This window comes from Echiichthys vipera (assembly GCF_963691815.1).
Source record: "Echiichthys vipera genome assembly, chromosome: 14".
NCBI classification, from domain to species: domain Eukaryota; kingdom Metazoa; phylum Chordata; class Actinopteri; order Perciformes; family Trachinidae; genus Echiichthys; species Echiichthys vipera.
This window is the reverse complement of record NC_139839.1, coordinates 22,406,926-22,431,416: the sequence shown is the minus strand read 5'-3', so window position 1 is coordinate 22,431,416 and position 24,491 is coordinate 22,406,926. Positions and strand designations below refer to the sequence as shown.

Sequence of the window (24,491 nt, the reverse complement as noted above, 5' to 3'; positions counted from 1 at the left end):
ATGTCCCCAGACGGCCAAAACTCAAATTCGTAGTCAATTCAGTGATATCCATGCTAAAAAATAAGAAAGGTTACAGAGGTACAGGTTTATGAGATAAATACATGAAATACAAGAGGGATATAAATGACACAATGGGTGAAATATTTAAATAAATAAATGAAATAAAAACAAAAAAAGAAAATGCAGTGCAGTTGCAAAGGAAGTAGTAGTGATGCTTTGAAACCATGGAGAGAAGTAGTCGACCTAAACTGGCAATCCAATCCAATCCAATCTGATGGAGCTTTGAATTGAAATGCATGACGACCAGATTCTTTAAATATTCTAGGAATATCAGTATGTCTTAGGTTATAGTGTGTACTATAAGGAATTAGAAGTTGTTTTAAGTATAAAGGCAAATTCAAGTGAAATATTTAAAAATAAACAGCAGCCAATGAAAGAGTCTTCTGGCTTTTGTATAAAATATAACATGTATATGAATTAAAAAGTATTCATACAATCACAATATAAGAAAATACTGTAACAAAAACTCACTGTCAAATCTTCTGGCAAACATTAAGTGGTGGGGAACAGAAGTGAAAATAGAATGAACAGTCTGTTTTCTGATTTATATCTTACAGCAGCTGTAATATGCTGCCTGCTCAGACGGACAGAACAACAGTCAATACATCAGTCTCATAATAAAACCATCATGTACATAAGAACACATTAAAATACACAAAGCACTGTGCATGTCAACAAATGGCCATATACCTTTAAATACAATAGGTTTGAAAATCAGAAGTTGTTGAAACATGTTCAAATATGCTAAACACCCTAGATAATTACAAAGGCAGTCATAAACTAAAAAAAGAAAATGTACCTTTGAGTGCCAGGGGTTTAACACTCAAGAGCAGAATAGCCACAGGGAATTGTAAACGCTCTAAGTGCACGTGTGCAGAGTATGAATCATCGGACACTGTTACCAACCCAAGAAGTGCACTACCATTGTGTCAGGAGTGCATTAAATCAGTGCATTGTGTGTATGGACCCCTCTGAACCAGCAGGGGGAGATGTTGCACCGACTTGCATGTATGTAGGACGCTGTAAGGTCATGTCAGGATGTTTTATATGCACCTTCTCTAGTAGAAGAGGTGGGAACTGCTTTTGTTTGTAAAGAAGACCAACCCAAGGAGTCTTTGCTGCTGGTGCCTCGAGCACATAATGTCAACACCGACACATCCATCACACTTGAACAGGGCAGTCAGAGAGTCTTCCCAATTAAATTGTCTGCATAAACACAAGTGCATGCTTGTCATCTGCCTGTCTGACTACCAATGACTACACAGTCACTTTCTCATGCTTCCGCAGATCTCCCATGTGAGAGGGACACACACCCTCTCCAGGGGAAGTTCCTGGTGGTAAGATGGGATCCCAAGAGCTGCAGGGGAAGTAGAAGAGGATCTCATTAGTATCAGCCCGTTATTTCCATCCTGTGTCTCAGAGGGATGCAGAAAAGGGAAAGTCAGCAGGGGCACTGTCCCAGTGAAACACACACACATAGCAGCTGTGAAAACACAGTGAAGGAGGAATGGAAAGGCCACACACAGGGACAAAGGTGTTGGCATGGAATAAGTTATTTGGCTAAACTTGCCTTTAAAAATAGGGTGCAATGCTCCCTCTGTTACTCTGCTTAAGTTACAGCAACTTATCAGGATGGTGGTGCTCTGAAAGCACAAAGCATGGAGAGAGTCTGTGATTTGACTGAGGTTTTTTTTAATTAAATCTATATTTATACTGAGCTAAAAGACAAAAATGAATTGAATAAACATGTTGATGACACACTGATAAAACCTTGATGGCCTGGACTTGGTGCCGGTGAAATAACAAGACCCTGGGGGTACTCGCGCGCACACACACACACACACACAGAGACTACTGCGCTTTGATTGATTAGGAACAGATGTTTGTTGATTTCATCATAAACTCCCACACATAAATTATGAAAAGCGTCACTGTCAAACCAGGACAGAATTGTAAATCCACTGGTCATGCACCATGCCTACAACAGACTCGCCTGTTAAGGCCGGAACGCACCTTCAAGGCTGTGTGCTGGCTGATTTGCACCATGACTCATATATGAGAATGAGCAGAAGCCGTTTGCTGTGCAGCAGGCTCTGTAAGGACACACGCCTAGAAAAGTGCTTTGAGGCAGAGAAGGCTGGAAAATTGGCCTACTTTAAATTTGGGGGTGATTGTGCTGTGAGGGAGGACATCCTGCCCCCTCACCCTGTGGTGTCAGCCAGCTTTGTGCCGGGAAGCTGAAGCTGTTGCCAAGAAACTAAATGAACTTGCAATGAACCCCCATGGTCACCACAGGGAAGGGAAAGCACCCACCCTCTGTTTGGTCGACCAGCTGATAAATAGTCTAATATACTGTGCAGTGTTTAACAGTGACTGTAGGTTAACGCCAAATGTAACCATGCTTACCCAGGTACGTATGTGCAAAATTAAGTATTTTATTTTATTTTATTTTAAACTTCCATACCACTACATTTCAGAGGGAAATATTACTTTTTACTGCAACAGTTAGTGATTATTTTACAAATAATAAAATGCTTTGCTTACAAAACCTATGAAGAACTTATAGAATATGGTGTTTGTTCTACATTGAACTACCTGGCAGTTTATATAATTCCAAGTAAGTCAATTAATCAATCAGAAAAACATTTTTGTTATAATTTTACATGCAGAACCATTTGATGGTTCCATCTCAAACTAGAAGATTTGCAGCTTTCCCTTGTGATAATTGAAATCCTTTTATTGTTTTAATTTTTTTTGTTTGCTTATTTGTTCTGTCTGTGTGTTGAGGCTGACTGTAACGGTTATGGGCATTTTTACTATTTTATGAAGTTTCACAAACCAATCAATCAACGAACATTTAAAATAGCTTAAATATTTTGGTCTGTTTTACGATATAAAACAATCAAAAAGGTCACAAATTTAAAAAATAAAAAAAATAAAAAAAAACGTTATCCCTACGTCATTCACATAAACCAGTAAAATGCTGGGCCATTGTTCTGCATTGAACACTGCATTGTTATTATCCTTACTTACTTTAGACTCACATATACAAGTAAGATTTTCAGGACTTTTACTTGTAATGGTGGTACAAGGTGGTATCAGTCATTTTACTTAAATTTCAGTAAATTACTTAAGTAAAAGTAATCAATGACACTGATTAAAGTCTAAAGTCTGCTCATGAAAACAAATGTTAATGATGAGGGAAAACAACAATGTTTCTCTGTTACATCGACTCAGTTCTCACCTAACTGTGTGTTAATTGAGACGATGTAGATAGAGGAGGAGAGTGGTTTCTGTGGGACTATGAAATCTATTTTTTTCGGAGAGACTGAATCATGTCGACACAGGCCTGCTAGAATTAATACTGTGTTAGTTTTCCACTGACATGCAGTCCATCCTCATACTTCCTTTGAATCGAGTGTGGAGGTTCCAGTCATCACAATCATCAATTAAGTGTGTCTGTAGAGTGTGTTAGATTATAGTGTCCTCAGTCGTCACCCTGTGCAGTATGCAATCATGTGACTCCTCTCATTGCCCAACACTGTTGTCATACAGCTCACACCAAAAGCCAAACATGAGAAAACACAATAAAGGGACATGTTGTGTGTTTCATTTATAGTTGCCTTTAAGTGGGCAACCGTCCAAGGCAGACAGCAATCACCGGTCTGGAGCACTTGCTTGTGTGTTCTAGACTTCTATTGAATATGAATAAGGGACAGAACTGCGGAGATTGCAGTACATATTTACATTTCAGATTCCCATACAGCTGATATATTTTATATTGTATTTATATATTCAGTTGGATATTGTGACTCACAATGTTTCTGAATCACCAATACAACTTTAAAGTACCCCTTTAACTCCAAAATGAGTTCAAGGGGAATTTCAGTATTTTTCAACCTGGACCCTATTTCCCCATGTATTTCTGCGTAAATGTCTAATGGCAACAACATTTTTTGAAACTGGTCCAGTACTGAGCTTGTTTTTACCACTGACAGACTGTTATCATATGTGTCTGACTGCATTCTGGAAAGATGGAGAAATCTCCATCTGAAACCTTGTTCTGAAATCTCACCAAATGTTGCCTGAAGACACCAAGTTAAAAAAAAAAGACTGAAATTGCTTCTTTGCTTTTGCATAATTTAAGCTTATGGTTATGCTTCTTTGCTTTTGCATAATTTAAGCTTATGGTTACTTCACTTGGATTTATGTGCAGGGTTTGAAACTATAAGGCTGTTTTCACACTCATCTGTTTTTCTGAACTCACTTCATATTTTGAAGTGTAAGACCTGAATCCAAGAGCATTCTTGTGACATCACAACTCGTTGTCCAAAATCGATTGGTTTCCAACAAGCTGTTCAGTTCAGCTCGGTTCATTTCAGTTTGATACACATTAGAGCGGTCATTTGGGCTTTTCCATTGTCAAAGGTTGTGGATGGTACCAACAGAAGTGCTCCGGTCTGTCCCATTTTTACATTAAACCTCTGTTGAGATGCACACTGATCAGATACTAAAAGGTGGAGCTGGAAACACTGCAGTCTGTCTGCGTGGTGGAAATGCAAAACAGATGGTGTTTAGGTACATGGGATATGTACGCTTCTAAAGGTACTGGAAGTCTGGCCATCTGGAAATAAGTCTGAATGGGAGAAGAGACCAGAGCTAGATAATAATGAGTTTGGCTTTACTGTACCTTGACATCTCCAGAGGGAAAAAGAGTAACTGTAAATCTAAGAGTTTTTAAATGAACTTTTCAGACACTCATCCTTATTCTCAGCAAGGTATTTTATAGGACCCAGTCTTAACAGGTATCCGGGTGGAATCTTTATGTTTATACTGTATATATCATGTTTATCTGTTACATCACATTAAAGGATGCCACCACCAGTGTGATGGCTCTTTTATTTAGCTCTAAATCCATGTCTCCATTATCTAAACTACAGTCGAATTCACTACATTGGGGAAATGAAGGTTAAACCTATCTATTGGTGTAAGCTAATTGTGATGGTCATAGTTAACCAATGAAATGCCTACAACATGTTCAGTAGGCTACAGTGGAGTCTGTAATGAGATTGTTACCCTCTACAGTCACGAATGACCGTTCTGCCTATTTTGGATCAATTACGGACTCGTTCATTGAATATTCTCATTGGAAAATGAAACAAAGACGACCAGCAGAGGCGCTAACTTCTGAACATAAATTCAATGTTTTGTTAAATCCAATCCTTGGTGGAAGAGCAGGCGAGAAAATTCCACATTTTGTATTTATGATTATAAAATATACTATCTTATTCTCTGAGTGCACAATGCCGTAGTCTATTGTATTGTGTAAATCATAAATGGGGCCAGTGTAACAGTGCAGTAAATAATGGCACGGTATTGGTCATTCTGCGGGAACAGGGCGGATCTTAGGACCCATGGATTCCTTTCTTGTCGAATAATAAAAGTTGGGGTTGTCCGTGCGCTGTCGACGTGCTTCAAATCCGTCTGAAGTGTGTTTGTGTGTGTTTGTGAGCAGCACCGCTTCTGTGCACGTTGCAGTGGTGCAACAATAGCCAGCTGCGGGCTGTGTATAGCCTACATTCAGCCGCTGGGTGTCTTCACTGTACACACAGGGTAGTGTAGACTGGTCTGTCCGTGTTTTCCGGAAGAGAGGGTGTGACACATGGGGACACGGCTCAGGTCAGCAGCTGATCAGCCACACTTCTCGCGCAGAAGACCTGGATGGCCGCTCTTCGGTGCGTCTGAATGAACCGTCGGCTCTGGGCAGAGTGAACCAAACAGGCGCCGTGCGTCCAAACGGGACATCCCTCTGGATCCCTCTGCCTGGAGCGCTTAGAGGGGCTCAAACACGCCCGAGCACTCATTTGGGTAAGTGAAACTTTTAACATCAGCTCGTCTCCGGTGCATTAGCGTTCAGTCGTGGCTCGCGGGGCAGGTCGGTGCTGTGTAAATATGGGGAAGTAAAGCTGCTTGTGCAATGCAGATGGATCACACCGCACGTGTTTTCCTCTCCGTGTTGTCCAGTGCATTGCTCGCTGGCAGGCACATAAGGATATTGACTCCTCTGCAGTTGCACTGGATTTTAACCACTTTACGCACGCGCGCGGGCACGCACTTTGCACCGTGAAATTGGAAGCCGCACTGACATGAACGCCAGTAATGTGCCATTGATGTGTGTCCTGCACCTGCCGTAAAATGCAGTATCCTCTGCTCCACATACTGTAGGACATTTAACTGGAGTGCTTCACAAACTGGACCGGGGTCCCACCACGGACCTCTTAAGGCGACCAAATTGGTCCCCAATAATTTCAGGATTTCTTTTTAGTTCCAATCAATGTGTCCAGTGACAGACAGGGAGGTCTGTTTGATCGCAGGTTCCCTCTCTGAAACATTGCCTGGCATGAAAACTAGTGCTGAAATATTAATTGATATGGTTATTGATTAATAATTGAAGTCATTTATCAAGCAAAATGCCAAGCATTTGTTACTTCTAGATTCTCATATGATCTCTTCTTGTTTTTAATGCAGTAAATTGAATATATTTGGGGTTTTTATAACTATTAGACTACGTTCACACTGCGGGTCTCAATGCACATTTCCGATTATTTGCAGAAATCCGATTTTTTGTTTGGCTGTTCACATTACGTCTTGAAATGTGGCCTGTCTATGGATTGCTGTGTGATGTACAGTTGATCATTGATGACATCACGCCACAAATGTGTTTATGGAAGCGCTTTTGTAGGACTTTATGGTTAAATTCTAAAAACAGTGTGTGGCTTGCACCGAAGTGTCACCCCAAATACTAATGAGATCTAAAACCTCACTCTCCCTCCACTGGCCGCCTGCTTCACTGCTGTCCTCCATGTTTGTTTTGATTCTGTTCCTGGCTCCCGCCTGTGGCACACTTTTTTTTCCAATCAACTCGATTTGTCATTAATTTACAAAACAGTGCAGCGCGTGACATCAAAGCCACATTAAATGCGACCTGGCTATTCAGATTGCAATCGCAGTCAAAGAAATCCGATACGTATCAGATTTTATAGCACATTTAAAAGTGGCCTAATTCAGATTGGAAAATGTCAGATTCAATGTGACTCATGCTGTTAAGACTGTCAAAAGCAAATCAGATATGGGTCACCTATGAGCGGAAAAATCCGATTCAGGTCACTTGGAACTGCAGTGTGAACGTAGCTATAGAGAACTCTTGATTTCCCCCTGGTGGGTGGCTGCAGTATAGGTCGTAAGTCCCGCCCCCTCCATTTTAGCAGCTGGGACATGGTCCAAGTACATGTCAAATAAGTTAAATTCCCAAAGATGATTTATGTCATATTAGGAAGTTCTTATTCTTTCACTGATCTTTGCTCAGGTGTTCATCGTGTACATCTTAATTGAAAGCTATAACCGACTCACGGTTGGACAGGTGGGTGTGTGAGTGGGACTCTGATACTGCCCAATCACAAGTGCACAGAGTCTGGTTGCAAAATTACAACATGGCGGCACCCGTATCCAGGCTATTTTGGCTTCACTTTTGGCTTCAGGAAGTGGAGACGGTTGTCAATGATAAGAATAGAGGTTTGTTTGTTGCAGCCCTAATGAACAGACTTGGTGACCCCAGGTGTAAGGTTGACCTGTCAGTATGACTGTAGTTACTGAACAGACGTGATTTGATTAGGCTTATTTTGCAAAATTATGTGACCTCAGTTTTCAAAAAAGTTTTTGTTTATATAAATATTTTGAAAATGTAACTTGAACTTCGGTCCACAGAAATGTTGCAAACATCAAACTATATGTTTAAAACTATTTTCGATATGGTTATGAAGCACTGTTCAATTTGGCATAGATGTATACAAATTTTTGGGCCACCCCTATCTCCTTTAAAACACACCTTTGCGGTTCCCAGGTAACGTTAAGTGACTCACCCAGAACTTGGAGCTTTATCTCTCCGGTGTCCGGTCTAGCTATAATCCCCCACTATCATAATCCCTCTTAACAGCATTCATAATGATCAGTAGCCATATAAACTGTACACATAGGACGTACACATGACGCTAATTTACTTTCTGTTGCGTACTGTAACGTTTGGGAACCTAAAACTCTGTTTCCCCATTACACACGTAAACACGCAAAAGTACTCTTCGTAAATCTTCACTTTGGCTGAGTTTTCACATATCACCATTTACCGTGATAAAGCCTCTGTTTTGTTGTAAATGAAAGACCAAACTGCATGAAAATACATGCGTTTTCTCTACATGTAAACAGGGTCTCAGTCAACAAGTGGCTCACATTTTCTCTGTTTTAAGCCAAAAACAACAACAAGGACCACAACAAAACTAAACCATCAGTGGTTTAAAATGACTTTGTGTCTAATTTAAACAAGCGATGGCTTCATGTCCGCCTCAAGTGGTGCTCATTTTACCTTGCTCACGAGTCGCTTAATCCCTCATTCATGAGGCATGGGCTGAATTGTTCTTTTGAGTTTACTTGAAGGATGACTTCAAAATGAATTAACTATCAAGCGTCCACCTTGGAAAATAGAGAGTAAAAGAATGACATGCAACAAATGACTGTAGCGTCTCTTTTGTTCTTAACCCCTAACATTGGTAGAGTCTGTGTAGTGTCTGCTCAGCAAAGAGAAACACAACAGGCCAATATTTAAAATCAGCTCTGATGAAGTGTGTATGGTTGCGGAGTAGTTCAACTTCCCTCTTGTGGATATTATGTTTTATGTGCAAGTTTAAGAGCATTAAATGACAGTATTGAGACTGAAACATGGAATGATGAGCTTGTATTAGGACTAAGAGCAAGATATAACGCTTTTCCAGTCCTAACAACCCTGGCTGCCTCTGCCTTGCATGTCCTGTTGTATCTCTGCCATTGCTGAATCTTACAGCACAATTGTGGTTTTTCCAGTTATGTGTAAGGAGAACAAAAAAATAGACCCAGAAATGTGCTGGTAGCTGTTTTTAATTTTTTTATGGATCTTTGTCTGGGTGGATTTTTTCCTTTTGAGGACAGGGCTGCATTGTGTTTTGTATGGTTTGCTTGGTGTAAATTAGCAACTCCAGCATCACTTCTGCTTGTCATGCCGATTTTTTTATTGTTGAATGGGCTGATGCCTGTAACATTTCTTCATGCAGGCTTTGTTAATCATACTAGAGCTGCCACCCAACTACTGAAAAACAGGACATGTCAACAGCTCCCAGCTCCTTCAGCCCCTCAGGGAAATCATTTGAGTAAGGCTGGGGGGTCAACATTGTGCGTGTGTGTGTGTGTTTGTATTCTTGTGTGACTGTGTGCAGGTTCATGCGTATATTGGTAATACTACAGCGGTGTCTTTGATAAATTGATTGATTTATTCTTGATTTTCATGTCATGCACATGAAGTGCCCAACCCTCAAGAGTTTTCAAGACATCAACATTTTCAAATATCTCATGATATCTCTATTTTGCAGCTCGGTATTGAATAAAATATTCTGCCTTCTCTCCCGAGCTTGACAAATAAAATCAGCTGCAAAGAAACTTCCCTTCCTGAAGCACAACTCAAATGTTTCATGGTCATCTAAGTAAAATAAATTAAAATTTAGTCAAAAGAACATCCCTTATGTCTTTGTAGACAGGACGTAAAACAAAACAAAAAAATTCTTAATTTCATAGAGCTCGCACAACAAACAAAATCTGTCCTCCTCTGGAGTGGCATTAAACCTGCCGGTCTTTAAAGTGTTTGGTAATAAATGTCAAACTTTTTCACATGGAGGCGGGGACCTCAAGCACAGCTAAACTCTGTGAATGAGAGAATAAACGGGGAGCGTCTCTGCTCTTGGACAGGTCTGTGCTGGCTTGTGAACGCAGCTCTTCCCACCGATTCTCTTAATGCAACAATTTTCAGTCATCCTCCGAATTGATTGTAATCACTGCAGGGCGTGCGTGTGTGTGCGTGTGCGTGGATCCACAAGCACTCAGAATGGATGTAAAGGGCATTAGCGGGGTTGGATGCTGGTGTATGTCCATTAAAGGTATGATTGTCTATAAAGTCTTTAATTAAAACTGAAGGTTAGTTTCATTTTCCTTTTGTTTTTAGAGACAACAACCTTAATGACTGGTTAATAAAAAAACATTTGCAGGAGAGCGCCATAATGCTTTCACAGACTAGTGAGAGATGTGGGACTGAACTGTGATTTCCAGACTGGAGTGTTAAGATGCTCAGCCTTGTGGAATCCTCAGTGATGTCTGACAGCCTTTCATATTACAGCTGTGAGAAAAGAGTCACAGCTGTATCAGTTGTTTCTTGCAGCCACTTTGGCGATAACTGCAGGCGAGCTGCTAGGACAAGGCTGCCCAATTCCGGTCCTGGGGCCACTGTCCTGCATGTTTTCGGTTTGCTCTAACACACCTGATTCTAACAATTTTCAGACCTGTGGCAAGCTTCAACTGCTTGATAACAAGCAAATTATTAGAATCAGAAACCTACAACATGCAGGACTTGGGCAGCCCTGCTCTAGGACTTCATCTCTCACAGTTCCTTTGGAAACTGAACAGTGGCGACTGTATGATGTCATCAGATGGGCTGCTCTCACCTCTGCGATGCTTCGTGATGCTTTCACAAGCTCCATATGTCTGTTGATCCTCCATTGTGATTCAGCAGGAATGAAGTGTTACGGCACCGGTCAGACACATAAGTGTGAGCCTGACTCTGAATTCACACTTGAACGTTCCCTTTCATTGCACTTTTACTTGTTACTAGTTCTTGATTTCTGAGTACAGTGGAACATATCATAATCTGCAGTGGGCAGCTCCACATGGGCAGACCAACCGCTGCAGACTGACGTGAATAGCGTCACTAACCTTGCGGTGCATTTGAATATAGTGAGGGAATGTCGTCACAGGCACACAGATGATATTTCTCAGCCAAAAGGCAAAAACAAGTGCTTTCATTTGTAATATGTGGCAGTCAATACTAATATTGTGGTAGACCGATGAATCACTTTATAAATTGATAATTAATAATTCTTAGGGTGATGACATCATAAAGTAATAACAGACATTTATATGGGACTTTATGCATCACCCAGTAATTCAAATCTTATCATCAGTGCTGAGAATAATGTTAAACTAACATGGTGAACATGGTTACATTATATACTTCAGCATGCTAGCATTCTGAGTCATTCTGAGTATGTTAGTATGTTAGTGTGCTGATGTGTATATATATAGCTGTAGACTTATGGTCATGTTAAAATATACCGAGAACTTTGAGGTGGGCAGCCTGTATCAAAGACAAAGAAAGTCACTGGAAAATGGGCACTCCAGATAGGGTTCAATTGTCGGCTACATTAAAAGAAGCGTAATTATGAAACTTGAAGTGAGACAAGTCAGTTACAAATGTGGGTCTTTCTAAAGAGTGGATACATGAATACGTTTCTAAGTCCTCATTAGTTTGTCCTGTGCCAGGTGCACAACCCCATCTGCATATTAGCCTTCAATATTCCGAGCACGGCCAGTGAGGACTCATCTTTTAGTTAACTCATTCATCCAGGCGCTTCTCCCCCGGCCTCATTAGCCTGTGTGTCAGAGACATGAGCATGAATGAAACACCCACTGGGAACCTACACCAGTTCATTTCTGTTATCAGTTCTAAGAAGTCAAACAAAATTCTTCAGCAATAACGGAGACTGCAAAGAAAACCAAGTATCCATTAACACTGAGTTATTTGAGCGACCTGTTGATAATCTGGAAGATCTTGTATTTTGTATCAACACTATTTATTTGAATGACTATATGAATGTATTAGTAAAAGTCACACAATAGCAGCTTTGTAGTATTCTCTAGCCCTGTCACCTTTAACACGGAATATTTAACAGTTCCAAGACAAAGACAAGTTAATCTGAAATTCTCTTCAAATATTATATCTGAATGTCTTTATAAATGCCCTGGTAGCCCAGATTTTAGTACTTGAGACTACGTTTTTGAAGTCTTGCACTTGGTCTTGTTTTTGTAAAGATTATTTTTTGCCAGTTTTTTCAAGCCTTTTATTATTATAAAGGACAGACATGAAATAGAGGGAGAGGGAGACATGCAGCAAAGGGCCGCAGGTCGGAGTAGAACCAGCGGCTGCTGCCTCAAGGACCTTCAGCCTCTTTACGTGGGGTGACTGCTCTAACCACTGTTCCACCGGCTCTTGGTCTCGTGTTTTGTTGGACTCTGAATGGTCTTGCACTCGCTATTGAGTTCCTGGCTGCTGCTTCAGGATCAGTTGTACAGAATGTTGCCTAAATTCTCTGCATTGATTAGTTAGTTTGAACTCAGAATGGATTGAAAGGGCATAAGCAGGGTTAGATGCTTTTATGTATTTCCATTAAAGGTATGATTGTCTATAAAGTCTTTAATTAAAACTGAAGGTTAGTTTCATTTTCCTGTGTGTGTGTGTGTGTGTGTGTGTGTGTGCGCGTGTGCGTGCGCGTGTCCCTAGAGCCCTGCTGTAATTTGAATGAATTGATGGCTGGTTGAGTTTGTGTCTGTTCTCTAGAGATGGCTGTGTGCTGTCCAAAACTCTTCAACAGGCCTTGACGCCAGCTTTTCCTCAGTGGCCACTTGTCGCAGTGTACTCTCCTGGGTTTACTGTCCACAGCCAAAGCCCTGCCTCTGCAGGTTACCCTCTGTTCTACATCATTTCATTTTCTCCTGGAGGGCATGACAATGTGCAGGCAGATATTGATTTTAGCTTTGCTTTTTTTAACCATTTAATATTAAACACTTGAAGTGAATGCCCACGCACTCACAGAGGCTTTCGTATTTTGCCACCTAACCCACATGTGGCATCTATCTCTTACATACAGTAGTAATGAGATCTGCATTAACAGATGGTACTTTCTTTGTTTACATCTGATTTGAGGGTGGACTTAATTGTGTGGTACAACAGGTGAGTGTTGCACACAGCAGGGGATGGGCAGCACACACTCTCTCTCTCTCTCTCTCTCTCTCTCTCTCTCTCTCTCTCTCTCTCTCTCTCTCCATATATATATGTGTGTGTGTATATATATATATGTATGAAATATATTACACTGGAGATCAAAATTACAGAACAAAGTATAAATACTTGATGTATTCTGAAATATTTCGTTATATTTTACTGTTCATAATTTGATAGAATATCCGCAGTGGTGTAGACTGCTGTCCTGGCATGTCTTTTTAAATAACCAAGGCACTTGGCACTCTATTGTGAAAAAAATTAGCAAAATTAGAGAACAGTAACAACACTGCTCTGGTTTGATCTTGGTCCATTCTTCTTGAAGTCTCTTCCACTGTTCAGTAACTCTACCGGGTTTCCTAGACATTACTTTGGCAAGGATTTTCCAGAGATTCTCTATGAGGTTTAGATTTGTTTAGCGTTAGTTTATTATTGTTTCTATTTCTCCAGTACTTTACTTCCCTCCATCCATCTTCAAGCTTGTCCCTAACTGGGTCGCGGGGGGCTGGAGCCGATACCAGCTGACATCGGCGTGAGGCGGGGTACACCCTGGACATGATGCCAGTCTATCACAGGACTACTAGAGACAAAAAGAGACAGACAACCATTCACACTCATCAATTAACCTAACACGTGCGTGTTTTTGGACTGTGGGAGGAAGCCGGAGAACCCAGAGAGAACCCAAGCAAACACAGGAACCCTATTGCTTTGAGGCAACAGTGCTAACCACCACTTCACTGTGCCGCTCAGTACTTAACATTAAAATCACCAATTAAAAGAGTTTAAAAGGAGCATTTTCCTACTCTGCTTATAAATAATGTGTGCGGTGGTGGGGGAGGCTCTGGCAGATTGTGTACTAGTGCTTAGCAGTGACAGCATTGCTGGGGGAGGAAAGTGCCCTCGAGACTCTAAAGGCAGGTTTTCAGCTAAAGAGAAGGAGCTCAAACCTCCGCTAAAATCAATGCTGACAGTACTCTGCTCTTCAGCATCTCTATATGGCATCCTTTAGACCCATAGAAATATCCCTATGTGTGGATGATAGAACCGCATGAAAGAGCAGAGCTGGTAGTCTTTCTGATGAAATCCTGGAGCAGTGAGAAGCAGAATCTGACCTCGGGCCAGCTGACACCAGCACTCTGCTTTTGAGAAAACAACCTATTTTAGTGAGCAAACCGTTCCTCAAATCCAATCCAGTTCTGAGGAATCGACCAACCTTGTCTCCCCTCTCCTGGCTCCTGTCTCCTGCATCTAAATTTCTCTTTGTAGCTTGCACCAGGGTGGAGAATGAGAGACTCTTCAATGCTGCTGCTAACATTATTGATGAAGGGAGACAGGGGCTCACTGCTCAGAGGGCTGAAATGGATGTGTTTCTCAAGAATCTAGCCCTCAAAAACATAACTGGCACATGAGGTGAGGGCTAAGTAAAAAGCTGCCAACATTAGGCAGTAATTGCTGTAAGTTAAATAAAAAAGCCGGTTTGTAAAATGGAGAAATTGAGTGTTCTGTACTACAAACAACTACAAGTCATTTTTTAAAGTGCAAAAAGTAAGGTTGCTTAATTATATTGGCTTTATGTTCCTCTCCAATAGCCTGGACACAAAATAATAATTCAGTAATAACAGGAGAATGTTCCAACGTCATGCTGACTTGAGTCAGTCACAGAGTCAGTATTTGTGATTATAATGTGATTTTACGATTTCATAGAAACTAACAACCTTCCTGTGGTTGAAGAAAAACCCCCAAATAAAAAAGGGTTTTTAGAAACCTGATGTACGTTCTCTTTAGTACAGTCTGGGAGCTATATTTCATTATTAATCAAAATGCTAGAAAATAGTGAAAGGTACTCATCCTAGTTTCTCTGAGTCAAAGGCAATGCCTTATAATGTCTTGTTCTGTACCACAAACAGTCGAAAACCCAAATATCTTTACTTTACAATAATATAAAATAGATAAAATCAGACAATCAACAGCATTTTGGGGGCATTTTTGCTTGAAAAACAGACTAAAAAATGATTATTTAATGGTTGATGGTTGACACTGATGCTGTACCATGTGCAAATAACGATCCAAATTGATGCAGACGATCAGTTCATTATTAATGAGTTGATCGTTGCAGCTCTAGAATTAAGATGATGTAATTATCAAGGAATCGGTCTTCGACTGGAAGTGTCCATTTTTTATATCTACATATTTGCCAGTGTCACAAATCAAAGTGAGAAATGTCAGATAATGAAATAAGGTAAGTAATGATCCTCTTTTTCTTAAGATGAGTCACCAAAGGGCTGCTCCATCTGTGATCCCTGCAGCTTGTTAATGGCGATGCCTCTGTCTGTGCCCTTTCCCCAAACAAACAACACAACCTCAAACCTGATCAAGTTTCAGTTTGTTTTTTTTAACCACAAAAGGCAGGAACCTGCTCTGAAGAGATAATGGCTCCAAAAAAATGATCATTTTGTTTTGATGTTTAAATGGTATTAGAGACAGACGAGCCAGGGGGAAAGTGCTGTTCATCCTCTTTTGCAGTGATAGTTCTCTGAAATACAGTTCAGGAAGAGGCGGAGAGAGAAAAAGTAGTGATGCTTACACTTGACTTGCATCAAGGGTCAAACTTATTCACAGAGGAAATAAGTCAAATCATTGACGACAGTCTTTTTTTCACTAAATACAAGCATTATGTCACTAATGTGACTAACATTTTCCACAGTCAGAGGCCGTGAAGATCATATTGTTAGTCATGCTGCTGTTTTAGACACCTAAACTGTAATCTACACCTGCACACACAGTCTGGTCACACTCGTTAGACCATAAACACACACACCCACACACTTACATGTTTAAAGACACACTGAGGGTAAAACACCTGTGGCTATGTGCTGTGTGGCGAGGACATCTGGGTTCACTTAGTGTGTCACTGCAGATCATCCTGTCAGTGTGTGTGGCTCAGCAAAGGTTTAAAACAAACAACAAATGTCAGAGCATAAATACTGGAAGCCCTTTTATGTGTATTTTGAGTTTTATTGTTGACTGAAATATTGTTGACTCTAAAATGTACAAAGGGGACCTGCACTGCCAGTGGAAGTTATCGTCAGGCTTGATTGTCTTCATTTGTTTCAGCTCTCGGATTTCGATCCAAATGTTTTGGTTTGTGTTCATAGCCATCCGAGCAGTGTGGATCTAGTCATGGCAATGTCAGTCAGTCCACCACTCCAGTGCAGACGGAAATAACAACAGTTTGATGGATTTTAGTGAAATTTTGTACAGATATTCATGGTACCCAAAGGATGTACTGTAATGACTCTGGTGATTCCTTTACTTTCCCTCTGGTGCCACATGCAGGAGGACATTTGTGTTTTTCAGAGAAACATCTCAACAGCGTTTGGGGGGTTTACTATGGAATCTGATGCAGACATTTACAGTGGGTTCCCCATTGGATGAATTGGTGGTCCCTTGGTCTGTCCTCTAGCACTGCAAAGAGGTTGACATTTTTGTCTTTTATTGAAACAACCCTAACCAGCTTATGTCTTGATTAATTTGGCACACACGTTCATGTTTCCCTCATTATAATTTAACCCCTTGACTTTTGATATAGTGCCTTTACCTGGTCAAAATTACCGTCAGTGTCTGAGACTGAAATCATCAAATGACATTACATAACAGACACAGACACATGCATAACTCTGATTATTTCAGTTGCTGTTTGATTCCTGCATAGCTATGGGAATTAAACACATTTTTTTTTTTTTTTATACCAATACCGTCTGATTCACTTATTGACTCCTGATCAATATTCTGTGGGGGAAAAGACTGTGTGGACCTACACAGGTTTTCAGCGTCAACACAATGGTTTCTTATCTCTGAGTTTGGACACCATGCAGATGAAATGAGATTATATCTGTAAAACCTTTTAAAGAAAAAATCCTGCGAAGCCTGCCTTCCTGGAGCTAATGTTATGTCACGCATTGAGCTCTCTTTCTCCTTGTTGCAAGTTACCAGCAGCGTTGATGCATGACTTGGATGTCTTGGTGTAATGTGCAACCGTCAGAAAAACATGGCTGGCATTAATAAAAGGAACTGATAAGCCCAGAGGCATACTCTGATTTGTTACCGGTTCTCAACCCTCTGCCTGCAGGTATTTATTAAAGTCAAAGGAAAGGATACTGCATATAAACAGGTGTGAGTAACAAACAGTGGCTTTGCGGAATCCTCTCATTTGGCATGAGATGTGTTTGGGATGCATGAGTGACAGAGGCTGAAAGCAGTTGACTCATGCTTTTGGCGTTGTCAACTCTGCTGACATTGGTCAACACAGTGGTCCCCTTTTGCAAATAACAATTTTTTCAAGGCCCATCTGTGTGACGTTTGCATGTTCTCCCCGTGTCTGCGTGGGTTTTCTCCGGGTTCTCCGGTTTCCTCCAACAATCTAGCGTCCAGTCCAGGGTGTACCCCGCCTCATGTCTGATGTCAGCTTGGATCGGCTCCAGCCCCGGTGACACCGACAGGGACAAGTGGTTGAAGATGAATGAAGGCTAAACTAAGACAAGCATGTATAATGTTAACTAAATTTCCTAACTTCCACATGTTAACATGTTCATTGTGAGCAGTTAGCATGCTGATAAGTGTTTAGCATAGAGCACAGCTGTGCCTAAGAACAGTCTCGCAGAGCTACTTCTTAAATCTTGGTCCACTGGATTGGATCTCTTTTAAGAAGATTAAAACATGCACCAGGCATGCTTATGAATTGGGTTCAGCACTTGCTCCTAAAGTATGTATTTTTATTGAGTCTGTGTCTGAGAGTAAGCTGCAGCAGGTGTCTAACAGCGATGAGAAGGGATAGAGATCACTGGGATATTCTGCCTTTCTGAGGGATTTAGAGGGCGCTGAGTATCACTCCCAACGGAAAAGATAGATGGCTCCTCATTTTCAGCAGCAACGGATTAATCCTCTGCAGGTTCACATCCTCACGGATTTCCAGCATCGTGATATTGAGAGCTTTGTATGGGAACTTGAGGGTCAACGGAAGGGGGGCTGCACTGTTTCTCTATTATATTAACTCTGTCATCCTCTTGTGCTATCCCTTCTGAACACAGACCAGTGCTACTAACTCCTTCTAAAAATAGAGGATCAACTTGTCCAGCTACCGGACAGCCTGAGCAGTGTCAAAAGGACAAGGTGGATCCACCATCAAGGCCCGCCCCTCCTGATAATATCTGCAGATCAGTTTTCATGTGTCTGTTGTCTGGGAGGAGGGGGGGAGGAGGGGTGCGCGGCAATAACCAGCTGGTCTGTTCTTGTTAGAGGGACCCTTGTCAGGCAACATTTCTAGGATTCCAGGAAGGTCAGTCATGCTGGAAGCTGCAGACTCATTGTCAATGTGTGAGTAGAGGAGAAATAATTGGCTCACACAACTTGCCAGTTTGCACTCCTACTGTATATCCTATGTAATCCTCGGTTTATTATTGCTTGAGGCAGCCGAGCTCAGAGAGGGTCGCCCTGGATTTGGTTGGGATTGTCCCAGAGTGTATTTCTGTCCAGTCAGATTGATCCCTGCTCATGGACCCTGTGTTAATGTGTAGCCTGGGGAGCCTGTTTTCTCAATCACCTCACATTGATCGGAACAGGTTTAACAGGTTTACGGATAGGGCGATTTGTGTCTCGTTCAGTGGCCTGTTAATCCTGTGGATTGAATTTAAGATTTCCAGGGATTAGTCTGTGACAGGTGAACACACAGAAAAGTGTTTTCTACTGGATAGGATTTCAATTATCGAGTCAGGCACAAACTTCCCGCGTTGTCAGTTTTAATTGTTAAGCGTCAGCAGTGTGAATAATGGAGTCTTTGTGTGACTGTATGTGATGAGGCTATTTAGCACTTAAACTGAAGCACTGATTGTTGATTCTCACACATTGTGTTCTTGTGTACATAATGACTTTTTTAAAGTAATGCACCAAAGACATGGCATAACTAAATGCACACCTTATTCTCACATAACTATAGACTGGTTATGGAAGTATATCTGTGTCATTGGATTTTGAAATTTAAAAAGCCATTGAATTTCTAGCACTAAATATTTATGCCTTGAAAATATGCATCGGAATGTTTTGACTCTGTATTTAACTTTGTATTTTTCAGTGGTCATAAATTCAAGCTTAAACAATACAAGGTTAAAAAATTCAACCCTAAAAAAATTCAGCAACTTTTCAATGTACCAAATTCAGATGCAAAATACAATGTATACAATTCACTCACTCACTCACTCGTCTTCAACCGTTTATCTGGGGTCGGGTCGCAGGGGCAGCAGCTCTAGCAGGGGACCCCAAACTTCCCTTTCCCGGGCCACATTAACCAGCTCTAACTGGAGGATCCCGAGGCGTTCCCAGGCCAGTGTGGAGATCTAGTCTCTCCACCTAGTCCTGGGTCTTCCCTGAGGCTTCTTCCCAGCATTGAATTGTATACAATTCAATGTTATAAATTCAAAGTTAGAAATATATAATTTATAATAATATAATTTATATTGACCATCAGTAAATATATCCGTAGCTTTTGGGAACCCCGTTGATAATTACGTAATGTAGTGCGGACTTACATCATTAATATCCGCCACAGTAGATATGAGATGCTGCTTGAAAATCATCGGTAAGATGTTTGTGAGTCTGACGAGAGAGGCTGAGCACAATTCTTTAACGTTGATTTTTTTTAACATTGAATTCTTTAACCTTGAATTGATGAACATTCAAGTCAAAAAATTCAGATACATACTGTATTTTGAATGCATAAATATCCAGTGCTAGCAGTTCAATGGCTTTTTAATTTCAAAATCCGATGACACAGATTTACTTCCATAACTGGTTTGCTACAGTGGTATGCCTTTTCTAGTGCATTTTTGGCTGCATCTTATATACAGCTCACCTCAACAAGTCCTCTACATTAAAAAACACAACACGTTATTGGCCGATGCCATCCAGAACAACAACTTTTAGTGTTTCCTGGCTTGATGCCTATATTTACAGGACTGCTGTGTTTAAAAAGGGGCTAATTTCACACATAAAAGTCTGTTTATAGTTGTCGACAGGTGTGTATTAATGCACAGGCTGACCTAGGCTGCAACCTGGGGGCCCCACATGTCCAACGGCCCCGGATTGACTATTGTAAAATATTAAAATGTATTAAAGGGATCTCGCCCATATCTACCCAATCAGCTGTCCCTACAGCCACATCATGTGACTACTGTAGGTCCACAGTAAGGTCCATTTGCTTTTTAAACGATATATCACTTTTACTGGACAACATAGCTGCAAAAAGTGAAATGTGAAAATACGACAGCGGAGCTTTTAGAGGCATCCCCACTCCTAATCAGGACAAGTAAATCCCTGATCCGATTTGTCATAAATTGAATTGTTGTATTTGATCAGATGCAAAACAACAGCGACATGATATGACATGAGGGGATCACTGTTGTGCTGCTGCCTGCTGTCTGCGACTGCTGGTGTAATGCAGTGAGTAGCACTGACCCTAATGAGGCATTTCAGATACGGACGTGTCCTTCTGCTTCTGTTGTTTGCCTGCTAAAAATAAGTTGTCTCTGACATTAAATATATTCATCATCATTTTCAGTTTCCCTTGACCACAGTTGATATCTGATTACTATGCTCTCCTACTACTTCCAGAGGCCCTTAAGATGCTGTATGCTGCTCTATGTGAATGAGACTCATTCAGTCAAAGATGATGAGGCATAATCACTGCTACCTCAATTGGAGGAACACTCATTCTACTTTGCATGTGTGTGTGGCTGGATAAAATATCCCTTAATCCTTTTTCAAAAAACATAGTTGCGTGCGTGCGTGCGTGCATGCATGCGTGCATGCATGTGTGCCTGTGTGTGTGCGTGTGTGTGTGTGTGTGTGTGTGTGAAATCCATGCAAATCCAAGCTGTTCCCTAGGCTCGCTCAATCATCCATCAGGAACAGCCCGTTCCTGCTGGGTTTTCTACTGCTCTTCTGCTTGTTTTCCCCTCTGCAGTTACTTTGACCTATCCTTTGTTTGACTAAGATGAAATGTGACAAGGGAAGGTGACAGCAGAGAGGCTCTGATCAACCTGTGGGCCCAGGGAGAGTGGAGAAGCAGGAAGGAAAACCCTCTTTAGTGTAAGAGACTCATGTGTTGCTTTAAGCTGACTGAGGCATGTAATTAAAACCGAATAAGAGTCAGTGAGAATGATGTCTGTAGCCTGTAAAACTCTGCAGTAAAATGATGTTGTCTTTATTGGAGATGGACAAGATGCTCATTGCAGAGAATCATTTTATTAGTTGAGATTTGAGTTATCATTCAATTCCGGCCGGCCCAGGCATTGAATGTTGGATAGGGTGCACTCAATCCTTGTTATTTTGCAATTGCCTTTTAATGAGCATTTAATGTTTATTTTTTAATGCTGAGAGCAGCAGCGATAGAGCTGGGTATAGCCACTGCAATGCAGCGTACTGTTGAAGTCTACCATAACGGTCCTTCTGGCCCTGAAATCAACGTTTGATTAGCACCAGATGCAAATGGCACCCAGCAAATTCCCAGGCATACACAGAAGAACTATAGATCAAACAGTGTACTGCATGCACACTGCCTCAGAATGAGACTGTAAATGTTTATAACATGGTCCTCTCTGCAAAGCAATGGAGGAGTCAAAGCTAAGATAAGACTTAACCTTTTTCATCCTTTTGATCAGCTGACATTTACTTAGTGTGGGTACTGTAAATTACTTTGCAGTATGTTTTCCAAGTCTTTGTATAATATCGATGCACTGCGCAGGTCAGGTCGCTCTGCTCTGTACGCACAGCTTGATATCTCACAGAGACAGCAAAGTGCATCGAATGCAAAATGACTGCAAGAAACAGTCCTTAGCAATGTGGGGGCATACAGCCATAGGGTTGACTATGCTGCTGCTGCTGCTGCTGCTGCTGCTGCTGCTGCTGCTGCTGCTGCTGCTGTTGCTGCTGCTGCTGCTGCTATGGTCTTCTGTTAATAATATATAATATATATATAATATATATATATATATACATATATATATATATATATGTATGTATATATATATATATATATATGTATATATATATATATAGTATGCAATCTCTCAATTAGAGCTGATTAGTTTTAATTGATTGATTGTCAATTTTCAATATAGGACCATCTACTGCTTTTCCTCGTCTTACAGCATAGTAAATTGAAAAGTTGAATTTAGATTATTGTACAGACAAAGACAACTAGTTCAAGACGTCACATGGGGAAGTTGTGATGGGTAATTTTCACAGCTTTCTGATGTGTCATAGATCAAACAATTATTCAATTGACAAAATAAGTCCGCCAAATTAAACAACATAACGTCATTTGTCCATGCCCTCTAGAACCCTTAATGCAGTATATTGTACCATGTGTGATCCGTGCTGCCGTTAGTTCTTACTAAGGAAACAGTACGTTGTTATATGTAATACAGCAGCTTAGTCAGTGGAGGAAGGAACCTTTTCAGCATCTGTATGAGATGCATCAGGCTCTCAGAGCAACTGCTGAATCGCCGTGCTGTAAGGTGACGTAGCATAAAGAGTGACATAGGAGTAAGTTAACTGTCTTATGTAACATTCCTCATGTAACGTTCTTTTCTGTATGTGACGTTAATGTTCTTTGCTAATGAAACAAAGGTTACTAATATAACAAACGTACTGTTGTTATTTAACCCAAACTACGTTCTTTTCCTACACATAACCAAGTAGTTCAGTTTGAATTGACAGGATTACCCAGCATGAATAAAAACGATGCCAAAGGGAGACCTACTGTACAGTAGAGCATTAAAAGACCTGACCAAGATGCTGTAATTGACAAGTTCAGTTTGTCAGTACCATCTTAAGTGCACAGGCCTCTAATCTTACACAGGACATCACAGACATGACGAAATAACCTACAATACACCTTTCAATGTGTTTTTAATACAAAAACATGTTTTTGCAGTGCTGACTGTCTTCCAATCACATTGTATTGTCGTAATCAGTGAACAATCTAACTTGATTGCCTTTAATCTTCTCGGGCACAGAGGTGCACCCCACTTAAACTTCACAGCTGATTAGAAGAACAAAGGAAGAGCACATCAAAACATATGCTTTCGACACACAGCCGTGCCCTCTGCTGTGCACATTTCTCTTTAGTGCAGTTATGTAGATCCACGCTGTATCTTTCAGAACATAAATCTCTGCAGGTGTGCAAGGTGAGGCGATTCTATTGGCTACACTAGACAGCATTCAGCTCTGTATAGAATATACACGGTAGATGCTGTGCCTCCTATTTTGCACTTTGTCAAGGACAACAGAGGTTAATCATCATTATCAAATGTGCAGAATGCAGGACTAATATAAATGAACAAGTTGATGAATTATTTGGGGTGCATTAGGTTCCATTGTTCTCTGCCTTTCTTGCCAGCCAAAAAAAGGATTTCATTTTGATTTTAGCCAGGGATGCTGCACACATCAACATGGCGACGGAGACGAATAAAAGCCAGGTTAAGGGTGAAAGTGCTTTACTAATGGAGCCAACTGGAATAATTTATTCACCCTCTAGCCCACTCTCTCCTTTTACTGTAATTGGCTCTGCTGAAGCTTCTCCATCGACTAGTTAAAAGATTTCAGCTATTGAAAACACTTTTTATTCAGATGTGGTGTTCAAGGTTCTCTCTGGTATAATCAGTCCCTTTTGTTTTGCCTCAGTGTGTTTACCTAATTAAAGAAAAATGTTGTTTGAGCTTGAAATGTTTATTTGCTACTGCACCACCACATTTGGTTGTGAGAAGGCGTCAGTCTTCTTAATGAATGTTCCATTAACAGCAGAATATTGAGCAGTTCCAAAATAAGCTTTAGTTTTTAATATTTCATTTGTTGCTATTACTTGTATGCATTGTGCTTGTAGCCTGGTCAGAGGGGGCAGCACAGTGTGGTTCCAAAGACGGGTATAAAAGAATAACCACTGCTATACTTACACAACTATAATACACCACCAACCCAACCGAAAGGTGACCACACCCAAAATACCACCACTACAAATCCAGGAGCCACATCACAAAACCATCCCCGGTGCACCCACTGGCTGCCACAAGGACGTTTGAGCTTGAACATATTAAAAAGAAGGCAGTAATGACAAACAATAAAAACTAAATGATGATAATAATCTGCACTTGACAGAAATGTGTGTTCACGCTACCCAGACAGTGTGTCCTCCAGGCATCTCAGGCTTATCAGTCACTGAGGTACTTTAACTTATTGAAACAGTGTTGTTGAATCAGCTTTCCCCAGATCTCAGTATGTGAGGCAAAGAGGCCTACCACACTTAAAGAATGGGCTTTTATTACCAAAGTACCTCCCACTAACACACCTGTTTCTACTTCCTCCCATCTCCATTACATTCTCCGGGGTCCTAAAGTCCCACCAGCTACATGCTGTT

General features: G+C 40.9%; 1 protein-coding gene across 1 annotated transcript in view; it reads left to right on the top strand.

The window, feature by feature from the left end:
* Positions 1-5,835: 5,835 nt before the first annotated feature.
* The window catches only part of camkk1a (calcium/calmodulin-dependent protein kinase kinase 1, alpha a), a 64,038-nt gene continuing 45,382 nt past the window's right edge, over positions 5,836-24,491 (top strand). Inside the window, exon 1 of the mRNA XM_083927156.1 lies at positions 5,836-5,928. The gene's annotated coding sequence lies outside the window, so the exon portion shown is untranslated. The remainder of the gene's footprint in view (positions 5,929-24,491) is intronic.